This window comes from Drosophila mauritiana, unplaced genomic scaffold (genome assembly GCF_004382145.1).
Source record: "Drosophila mauritiana strain mau12 unplaced genomic scaffold, ASM438214v1 U_208, whole genome shotgun sequence".
Lineage (NCBI taxonomy): Eukaryota > Metazoa > Arthropoda > Insecta > Diptera > Drosophilidae > Drosophila > Drosophila mauritiana.
Genome location: NW_022881343.1, coordinates 22657 through 34686, shown reverse-complemented (window position 1 = coordinate 34686; position 12030 = coordinate 22657). Strand labels below are relative to the sequence as shown.

Sequence of the window (12030 nt, the reverse complement as noted above, 5' to 3'; positions counted from 1 at the left end):
TCGTCATCAATTTAGTGACGCATATGATATTGTCCCTATCATATAATTTGATATAAACTTTAAAGAATTGTATCAAGTTGCCAAATACCTCGTCATCAATTTAGTGACGCATATGATATATCATATAATTAATATAAAGACTTTAATGAATTGTGTCAAGTTGCCAAACACCTCGTCATCAATTTAGTGACGCATATGATATTGTCCTATCATATAATTTTGATATAAAGACTTTAAAGAATTATATCAAGTTGCCAAATACCTCGTGTGACGCATATGATATTGTCTATCATATAATTAATATAATTTAATGATTGTGTCAAGTTGCCAAACACCTCGTCATCAATTTAGTGACGCATATGATATTGTCCCTATCATATAATTTTTGATATAAAAACTTTAAAGAATTGTATCAAGTTGCCAAATACCTCGTCATCAATTTAGTGACGCATATGATATTGTCCCTATCATATAATTAATATAAAGACTTTAATGAATTGTGTCAAGTTGCCAAACACCTCGTCATCAATTTAGTGACGCATATGATATTGTCCCTATCATATAATTTTTGATATAAAAACTTTAAAGAATTGTATCAAGTTGCCAAATACCTCGTCATCAATTTAGTGACGCATATGATATTGTCCTATCATATAATTAATATAAAGACTTTAATGAATTGTGTCAAGTTGCCAAACACCTCGTCATCAATTTAGTGACGCATATGATATTGTCCCTATCATATAATATTTGATATAAAGACTTTAAAGAATTATATCAAGTTGCCAAATACTCGTCATCATTTAGTGACGCATATGCATATGTCTCTATCATATAATTAATATAAAGACTTTAATGAATTGTGTCAAGTTGCAAACACCTCGTCATCAAATTTAGTGACGCATATGATATTGTCCCTATCATATAATTTTGATATAAAGACTTTAAAGATTCTATCAAGTTGCCAAATACCTCGTCATCAATTTAGTGACGCATATGATATTGTCTATCATATAATTAATATAAAGACTTTATGATTTGTGTCACGTGCAAACACCTCGTCATCAATTTAGTGACGCATATGATATTGTCCCTATCATATAATTAATATAAAGACTTTTTAAAGAATTGTATCAAGTTGCCAAACACCTCGTCATCAACTACTATATTATGGTTGCGCCGACCTCTCATATTGTATTCTCTTATGTTTCATAGATTTTGGCAATTATACGAGTAATTAAATAATATACATATGAAAATGATTAATTATTATATGTATAAGGGAAAAAATGCTGAAATATTCCCATATTATCTTAGTATTATAGAGGAAAGACCGTTGCCGACTCTGATATTGTTCAAAACTTATGTATTTATATGATTTTGGCAATTATATGAGTAAATTAAATAATATACATATAAAATGATTAAATATTATATGTATAATGTATAAAGGAAAAATGATGAAATATTCCCACATTATCTTAGTATTATAGAGGAAAGACCGTTGCTGACCTCTGATATTGTTCAAAACTTATGTATTTATATGATTTTGGCAATAATATGAGTAAATTAAATAATATACATATGAAAATGATTAATTATTATATGTATAATGTATAAGGGAAAAAATGCTGAAAATATTCCCATATTATCTTAGTATTATAGAGGAAAGACCGTTGCTGACCTCTGATATTGTTCAAAACTTATGTATTTATATGATTTTGGCAATTATATGAGTAAATTAAATAATATACATATGAAAATTATTAATTATTATATGTATAGGGGAAAAAATGCTGAAATATTCCCACATTCTCTTAGTATTATAGAGAAAAGCCATTATAGTGAGAGGGTATAGTAGTGTAAACGACCGGAATTACGACAGAGGGTTCAAAAACTACTATAGGTAGGCAGTGGTTGCCGACCTCTCATATTGTTCAAAACTTATGTATTCATATGATTTTGGCAATTATATGAGTAAATTAAATAATATACATATGAAATTATTAATTATTATATGTATAGGGGAAAAAATGCTGAAATATCCCACATTCTCTTAGTATTATAGAGAAAAGCCATTATAGTGAGAGGGTATAGTAGTGTAAACGACCGGAATTACGACAGAGGGTTCAAAAACTACTATAGGTAGGCAGTGGTTGCCGACCTCTCATATTGTTCAAAACTTATGTATTCATATGATTTTGGCAATAATATGAGTAAATTAAATAATATACATATGAAAATGATTAATTATTATATGTATAAGGGAAAAAATGCTGAAAATATCCCACATTCTCTTAGTATTATAGAGAAAAGCCATTATAGTGAGAGGGTATAGTAGTGTAAACGACCGGAATTACGACAGAGGGTTCAAAAACTACTATAGGTAGGCAGTGGTTGCCGACCTCTCATATTGTTCAAAACTTATGTATTCATATGATTTTGGCAATAATATGAGTAAATTAAATAATATACATATGAAAATGATTAATTATTATATGTATAAGGGAAAAAATGCTGAAAATATCCCACATTCTCTTAGTATTATAGAGAAAAGCCATTATAGTGAGAGGGTATAGTAGTGTAAACGACCGGAATTACGACAGAGGGTTCAAAACTACTATAGGTAGGCAGTGGTTGCCGACCTCTCATATTGTTCAAAACTTATGTATTCATATGATTTTGGCAATAATATGAGTAAATTAAATAATATACATATGAAAATGATTAATTATTATATGTATAAGGGAAAAATAATCATATTATATATGAATAATGGAAAAAAAATGAAATGTTCCTATAATCTCTTAATATATAAGAGAATAGCCCGTATGTTGGGTGGCAAACGGAATTGAAAATACCCGCTTTGAGGACAGCGGGTTCAAAAACTACTATAGGTAGGCAGTGGTTGCCGACCTCCCGCATTATTCGAAATATTTATTTCGGATTATGTTTATATTGGTTACATACAATAAAGTATATTATTATCCGTACAAATTTGTTTCTCAGTTCTATAGAACACGGGACTTGGCTCCGCGGATAATAGGAATATACGCTTTATAGATAATATCGTTGAAACAAAAGTCAAGTTTCTATTATATATAGAATAACAAATCGTTTCCATATATTATCGTTAATTTTTGGAGGCAGGCAAATATTAATTTATTACCTGCCGTATAGTTGGATTATTATATCGTTACGGTATAATACAAATATGGATTCTTATGAAAGAAATATAAAATTATATATTAAATGTGGAAATATTATCATATGCGCTTGGTTTTATGTTATATATTACCAGAGATATATATGAAAAGAGATAAATTTTAAATTTATCTTCAAAATGCAAATGATTTAACTTAATATTTATATTGGTTAAACAAAAATTGTACATGTGTGGATACAATAATTATGTATGTTGGAAATAAAATGATATTTTATAATGAAATATGTATGTATAAAAGATAAAATTATAGAAATATATATATTACAATAATTAGATGAAATTCTTGTTATATTGGTAAAACAAGTATAAATTAAAAATGAAAATATGGATTACGAATGCTATATAAAAATGGCCGTAATCGAATGGATTTTTTTACTTATATATTTAAAATTTTACCCAAAGGCGAAATATTGAATTTTATTCAATATAATAAAAATCATGGAATTATATAAAGTGAAAAATCTATATATCTATATATCTATTATATTGCTTATTTCGATTCAAAATATATGAATGGAATATGAAGGAAAAACATTATTCTGGTTGATCCTGCCAGTAGTTATATGCTTGTCTCAAAGATTAAGCCATGCATGTCTAAGTACACACGAATTAAAAGTGAAACCGCAAAAGGCTCATTATATCAGTTATGGTTCCTTAGATCGTTAACAGTTACTTGGATAACTGTGGTAATTCTAGAGCTAATACATGCAATTAAAACATGAACCTTATGGGACATGTGCTTTTATTAGGCTAAAACCAAGCGATCGCAAGATCGTTATATTGGTTGAACTCTAGATAACATGCAGATCGTATGGTCTTGTACCGACGACAGATCTTTCAAATGTCTGCCCTATCAACTTTTGATGGTAGTATCTAGGACTACCATGGTTGCAACGGGTAACGGGGAATCAGGGTTCGATTCCGGAGAGGGAGCCTGAGAAACGGCTACCACATCTAAGGAAGGCAGCAGGCGCGTAAATTACCCACTCCCAGCTCGGGGAGGTAGTGACGAAAAATAACAATACAGGACTCATATCCGAGGCCCTGTAATTGGAATGAGTACACTTTAAATCCTTTAACAAGGACCAATTGGAGGGCAAGTCTGGTGCCAGCAGCCGCGGTAATTCCAGCTCCAATAGCGTATATTAAAGTTGTTGCGGTTAAAACGTTCGTAGTTGAACTTGTGCTTCATACGGGTAGTACAACTTACAATTGTGGTTAGTACTATACCTTTATGTATGTAAGCGTATTACCGGTGGAGTTCTTATATGTGATTAAATACTTGTATTTTTTCATATGTTCCTCCTATTTAAAAACCTGCACTAGTGCTCTTAAACGAGTGTTATTGTGGGCCGGTACTATTACTTTGAACAAATTAGAGTGCTTAAAGCAGGCTTCAAATGCCTGAATATTCTGTGCATGGGATAATGAAATAAGACCTCTGTTCTGCTTTCATTGGTTTTCAGATCAAGAGGTAATGATTAATAGAAGCAGTTTGGGGGCATTAGTATTACGACGCGAGAGGTGAAATTCTTGGACCGTCGTAAGACTAACTTAAGCGAAAGCATTTGCCAAAGATGTTTTCATTAATCAAGAACGAAAGTTAGAGGTTCGAAGGCGATCAGATACCGCCCTAGTTCTAACCATAAACGATGCCAGCTAGCAATTGGGTGTAGCTACTTTTATGGCTCTCTCAGTCGCTTCCCGGGAAACCAAAGCTTTTGGGCTCCGGGGGAAGTATGGTTGCAAAGCTGAAACTTAAAGGAATTGACGGAAGGGCACCACCAGGAGTGGAGCCTGCGGCTTAATTTGACTCAACACGGGAAAACTTACCAGGTCCGAACATAAGTGTGTAAGACAGATTGATAGCTCTTTCTCGAATCTATGGGTGGTGGTGCATGGCCGTTCTTAGTTCGTGGAGTGATTTGTCTGGTTAATTCCGATAACGAACGAGACTCAAATATATTAAATAGATATCTTCAGGATTATGGTGCTGAAGCTTATGTAGCCTTCATTCATGGTGGCAGTAAAATGTTTATTGTGTTTGAATGTGTTTATGTAAGTGGAGCCGTACCTGTTGGTTTGTCCCATTATAAGGACACTAGCTTCTTAAATGGACAAATTGCGTCTAGCAATAATGAGATTGAGCAATAACAGGTCTGTGATGCCCTTAGATGTCCTGGGCTGCACGCGCGCTACAATGAAAGTATCAACGTGTATTTCCTAGACCGAGAGGTCCGGGTAAACCGCTGAACCACTTTCATGCTTGGGATTGTGAACTGAAACTGTTCACATGAACTTGGAATTCCCAGTAAGTGTGAGTCATTAACTCGCATTGATTACGTCCCTGCCCTTTGTACACACCGCCCGTCGCTACTACCGATTGAATTATTTAGTGAGGTCTCCGGACGTGATCACTGTGACGCCTTGCGTGTTACGGTTGTTTCGCAAAAGTTGACCGAACTTGATTATTTAGAGGAAGTAAAAGTCGTAACAAGGTTTCCGTAGGTGAACCTGCGGAAGGATCATTATTGTATAATATCCTTATCGTTAATAAACATTTGTTATAATACAAATAAATACAATTTACCAAAATAAAAATATTACAAAATGATTCCACGGAATCAAAAGTTAAAGTCAAAATAAAATGAAGATGGCTTTTATTTTATATGTGGGGCTTGGCAACCTCATAAAAAGACTTTAACATTATTAATGTTGTTGTGCGTATTTGTGGCAGTACCTACTACAACAATGGCGTTTCCTATAAAAACAAATTCTCGAAAATGGAAATCGAAGAAACTGAACAAAATTTGAAAGTAGAAGTCGAATTAAAATTAAAATAATTTTGAATGTGGTATTCAAAATAAGTGTGTGTGTATATGGACCATAATATACACGCGTTGCGAATATGTATTGTTCATCTATGTTATGAGCATACGTTGGCTAATGCAACAACCTAAAATATACAATGTTTGTACCTGTCATCCATCAGGTTAATGTTTTATATAAATTTTGCAGTATGTGTCACCCAAAATAGCAAACCATAACCAGATTTTTATGATACATAATGCTTATATGAAACTAAGACATATCGCAACATTTATTTTTAGGTATAAAAATAAATTTATTGAAGGAATTGATATATGCCAGTAAAATGGTGTATTTTTAATTTCTTTCAATAAAAACAATATTGATATTATATAAAAATGAATTATAAAACTCTAAGCGGTGGATCACTCGGCTCATGGGTCGATGAAGAACGCAGCAAACTGTGCGTCATCGTGTGAACTGCAGGACACATGAACATCGACATTTTGAACGCATATCGCAGTCCATGCTGTTATGTACTTTAATTAATTTTATAGTGCTGCTTGGACTACATATGGTTGAGGGTTGTAAGACTATGCTAATTAAGTTGTTTATAAATTTTTTATAAGCATATGGTATATTATTGGATTAAATAATGATTTTATTCATAATATTAAAAAAGAAATGAAAAACATTATCTCACATTTGAATGTGAAAAACGAAGAGAAATATTTTCTTTTTCAATCAAATAATACTGAGAAATGTCTAGCATAAAAAATTGAAATATTTTTCATCTAGAATTGTCTCTTATTAATGATTCGGAAAAAGAAAAATCTTGGTTTTGTTATTATTCTTCGTTGGTTCGTTAAATGGATAAAAAATAACTTTGCTTACAAGAACTATTGGAACTATTTATAACGAATTTAATTGATTGTTTTATCATTTATATATAAAGAATTTATGGCAAAAAATAGTTATATATACAACCTCAACTCATATGGGACTACCCCTGAATTTAAGCATATTAATTAGGGGAGGAAAAGAAACTAACAAGGATTTTCTTAGTAGCGGCGAGCGAAAAGAAAACAGTTCAGCACTAAGTCACTTTGTCTATATGGCAAATGTGAGATGCAGTGTATGGAGCGTCAATATTCTAGTATGAGAAATTAATGATTTAAGTCCTTCTTAAATGAGGCCATTTACCCATAGAGGGTGCCAGGCCCGTATAACGTTAATGATTACTAGATGATGTTTCCAAAGAGTCGTGTTGCTTGATAGTGCAGCACTAAGTGGGTGGTAAACTCCATCTAAAACTAAATATAACCATGAGACCGATAGTAAACAAGTACCGTGAGGGAAAGTTGAAAAGAACTCTGAATAGAGAGTTAAACAGTACGTGAAACTGCTTAGAGGTTAAGCCCGATGAACCTGAATATCCGTTATGGAAAATTCATCATTAAAATTGTAATATTTAAATAATATTATTAAGAATAATGTGCATTTTTTCCATATAAGGACATTGTAATCTATTAGCATATCCCAAATTTATCATAAAATATAACTTATAGTTTATTCCAATTAAATTGCTTGCATTTTAACACAGAATAAATGTTATTAATTTGATAAAGTGCTGATAGATTTATATTATTACAGAGCGTTAATTTTTCGGAATTATATAATGGCATAATTATCATTGATTTTTGTGTTTATTATATGCTCTTGTATGATTAACAATGCGAAAGATTCAGGATACCTTCGGGACCCGTCTTGAAACACGGACCAAGGAGTCTAACATATGTGCAAGTTATTGGGATGTAAACCTAATAGCGTAATTAACTTGACTAATAATGGGATTAGTTTTTTAGCTATTTATAGCTAATTAACACAATCCCGGGGCGTTCTATATAGTTATGTATAATGTATATTTATATTATTTATGCCTCTAACTGGAACGTACCTTGAGCATATATGCTGTGACCCGAAAGATGGTGAACTATACTTGATCAGGTTGAAGTCAGGGGAAACCCTGATGGAAGACCGAAACAGTTCTGACGTGCAAATCGATTGTCAGAATTGAGTATAGGGGCGAAAGACCAATCGAACCATCTAGTAGCTGGTTCCTTCCGAAGTTTCCCTCAGGATAGCTGGTGCATTTTAATATTATATAAAATAATCTTATCTGGTAAAGCGAATGATTAGAGGCCTTAGGGTCGAAACGATCTTAACCTATTCTCAAACTTTAAATGGGTAAGAACCTTAACTTTCTTGATATGAAGTTCAAGGTTATGATATAATGTGCCCAGTGGGCCACTTTTGGTAAGCAGAACTGGCGCTGTGGGATGAACCAAACGTAATGTTACGGTGCCCAAATTAACAACTCATGCAGATACCATGAAAGGCGTTGGTTGCTTAAAACAGCAGGACGGTGATCATGGAAGTCGAAATCCGCTAAGGAGTGTGTAACAACTCACCTGCCGAAGCAACTAGCCCTTAAAATGGATGGCGCTTAAGTTGTATACCTATACATTACCGCTAAAGTAGATGATTTATATTACTTGTGATATAAATTTTGAAACTTTAGTGAGTAGGAAGGTACAATGGTATGCGTAGAAGTGTTTGGCGTAAGCCTGCATGGAGCTGCCATTGGTACAGATCTTGGTGGTAGTAGCAAATAATCGAATGAGACCTTGGAGGACTGAAGTGGAGAAGGGTTTCGTGTGAACAGTGGTTGATCACGAGTTAGTCGGTCCTAAGTTCAAGGCGAAAGCCGAAAATTTTCAAGTAAAACAAAAATGCCTAACTATATAAACAAAGCGAATATAATACACTTGAATAATTTTGAACGAAAGGGAATACGGTTCCAATTCCGTAACCTGTTGAGTATCCGTTTGTTATTAAATATGGGCCTCGTGCTCATCCTGGCAACAGGAACGACCATAAAGAAGCCGTCGAGAGATATCGGAAGAGTTTTCTTTTCTGTTTTATAGCCGTACTACCATGGAAGTCTTTCGCAGAGAGATATGGTAGATGGGCTAGAAGAGCATGACATATACTGTTGTGTCGATATTTTCTCCTCGGACCTTGAAAATTTATGGTGGGGACACGCAAACTTCTCAACAGGCCGTACCAATATCCGCAGCTGGTCTCCAAGGTGAAGAGTCTCTAGTCGATAGAATAATGTAGGTAAGGGAAGTCGGCAAATTAGATCCGTAACTTCGGGATAAGGATTGGCTCTGAAGATTGAGATAGTCGGGCTTGATTGGGAAACAATAACATGGTTTATGTGCTCGTTCTGGGTAAATAGAGTTTCTAGCATTTATGTTAGTTACTTGTTCCCCGGATAGTTTAGTTACGTAGCCAATTGTGGAACTTTCTTGCTAAAATTTTTAAGAATACTATTTGGGTTAAACCAATTAGTTCTTATCAATTATAACGATTATCAATTAACAATCAATTCAGAACTGGCACGGACTTGGGGAATCCGACTGTCTAATTAAAACAAAGCATTGTGATGGCCCTAGCGGGTGTTGACACAATGTGATTTCTGCCCAGTGCTCTGAATGTCAAAGTGAAGAAATTCAAGTAAGCGCGGGTCAACGGCGGGAGTAACTATGACTCTCTTAAGGTAGCCAAATGCCTCGTCATCTAATTAGTGACGCGCATGAATGGATTAACGAGATTCCTACTGTCCCTATCTACTATCTAGCGAAACCACAGCCAAGGGAACGGGCTTGGAATAATTAGCGGGGAAAGAAGACCCTTTTGAGCTTGACTCTAATCTGGCAGTGTAAGGAGACATAAGAGGTGTAGAATAAGTGGGAGATATTAGACCTCGGTTTGGTATCGTCAATGAAATACCACTACTCTTATTGTTTCCTTACTTACTTGATTAAATGGAACGTGTATCATTTCCTAGCCATTATACGGATATATTTATTATATCTTATGGTATTGGGTTTTGATGCAAGCTTCTTGATCAAAGTATCACGAGTTTGTTATATAATCGCAAACAAATTCTTTAATAAAACGATGCATTTATGTATTTTTGATTTGAAAATTTGGTATAACTCCAATTACTCAGGTATGATCCAATTCAAGGACATTGCCAGGTAGGGAGTTTGACTGGGGCGGTACATCTCTCAAATAATAACGGAGGTGTCCCAAGGCCAGCTCAGTGCGGACAGAAACCACACATAGAGCAAAAGGGCAAATGCTGACTTGATCTCGGTGTTCAGTACACACAGGGACAGCAAAAGCTCGGCCTATCGATCCTTTTGGTTTAAAGAGTTTTTAACAAGAGGTGTCAGAAAAGTTACCATAGGGATAACTGGCTTGTGGCGGCCAAGCGTTCATAGCGACGTCGCTTTTTGATCCTTCGATGTCGGCTCTTCCTATCATTGTGAAGCAAAATTCACCAAGCGTTGGATTGTTCACCCATGCAAGGGAACGTGAGCTGGGTTTAGACCGTCGTGAGACAGGTTAGTTTTACCCTACTAATGACAAAACGTTGTTGCGACAGCATTCCTGCGTAGTACGAGAGGAACCGCAGGTACGGACCAATGGCACAATACTTGTTCGAGCGAACAGTGGTATGACGCTACGTCCGTTGGATTATGCCTGAACGCCTCTAAGGTCGTATCCGTGCTGGACTGCAATGATAAATAAGGGGCAATTTGCATTGTATGGCTTCTAAACCATTTAAAGTTTATAATTTATTTTATAAACGACAATGGATGTGATGCCAATGTAATTTGTAACATAGTAAATTAGGAGGATCTTCGATCACCTGATGCCGCGCTAGTTACATATAAAAGCATTATTTAATACAATGACAAAGCCTAGAATCAATTGTAAACGACTTTTGTAACAGGCAAGGTGTTGTAAGTGGTTGAGCAGCTGCCATACTGCGATCCACTGAAGCTTATCCTTTGCTTGATGATTCGATAAATAAATGATTTTTCCTGTAGCCAAACAAACACCTCGTCATCAATTTAGTGACGCATATGATATTGTCCCTATCATATAATTTTTGATATAAAGACTTTAAAGAATTATATCAAGTTGCCAAATACCTCGTCATCAATTTAGTGACGCATATGATATTGTCCCTATCGTATAATTTTTGATATAAAGACTTTAAAGAATTCTATCACGTTGCCAAATACCTCGTCATCAATTTAGTGACGCATATGATATTGTCCTATCATATAATTATAAATTAATATAAAGACTTTAATGAATTGTGTCAAGTTGCCAAACACCTCGTCATCAATTTAGTGACGCATATGATATTGTCCCTATCATATAATTTTTGATATAAAAACTTTAAAGAATTGTATCAAGTTGCCAAATACCTCGTCATCAATTTAGTGACGCATATGATATTGTCCCTATCATATAATTAATATAAAGACTTTAATGAATTGTGTCAAGTTGCCAAACACCTCGTCATCAATTTAGTGACGCATATGATATTGTCCCTATCATATAATTTTTGATATAAAGACTTTAAAGAATTTATCAAGTTGCCAAATACCTCGTCATCAATTTAGTGACGCATATGATATTGTCTCTATCATATAATTAATATAAAGACTTTAATGAATTGTGTCAAGTTGCCAAACACCTCGTCATCAATTTAGTGACGCATATGATATTGTCCCTATCATATAATTTTTGATATAAAAACTTTAAAGAATTGTATCAAGTTGCCAAATACCTCGTCATCAATTTAGTGACGCATATGATATTGTCCCTATCATATAATTAATATAAAGACTTTAATGAATTGTGTCAAGTTGCCAAACACCTCGTCATCAATTTAGTGACGCATATGATATTGTCCCTATCATATAATTTTTGATATAAAAACTTTAAAGAATTGTATCAAGTTGCCAAATACCTCGTCATCAATTTAGTGACGCATATGATATTGTCCCTATCATATAATTAATATAAAGACTTTAATGAATTGTGTCAAGTTGCCAAACACCTCG

General features: G+C 34.0%; 3 non-coding genes across 3 annotated transcripts; all 3 read left to right on the top strand.

The window, feature by feature from the left end:
* Window positions 1–3762: 3762 nt before the first annotated feature.
* Window positions 3763–5757, top strand: LOC117149405. The gene has a single exon (XR_004460274.1). It is a non-coding gene; the product is annotated as a small subunit ribosomal RNA (ribosomal RNA).
* Window positions 5758–6443: 686 nt separating this feature from the next.
* On the top strand, window positions 6444–6622 carry LOC117149402. The gene has a single exon (XR_004460272.1). It is a non-coding gene; the product is annotated as a 5.8S ribosomal RNA (ribosomal RNA).
* Window positions 6623–7017: 395 nt separating this feature from the next.
* LOC117149400 lies at window positions 7018–10978 on the top strand. Its single transcript, XR_004460271.1, has one exon. It is a non-coding gene; the product is annotated as a large subunit ribosomal RNA (ribosomal RNA).
* The last annotated feature ends 1052 nt before the right edge of the window (window positions 10979–12030 follow it).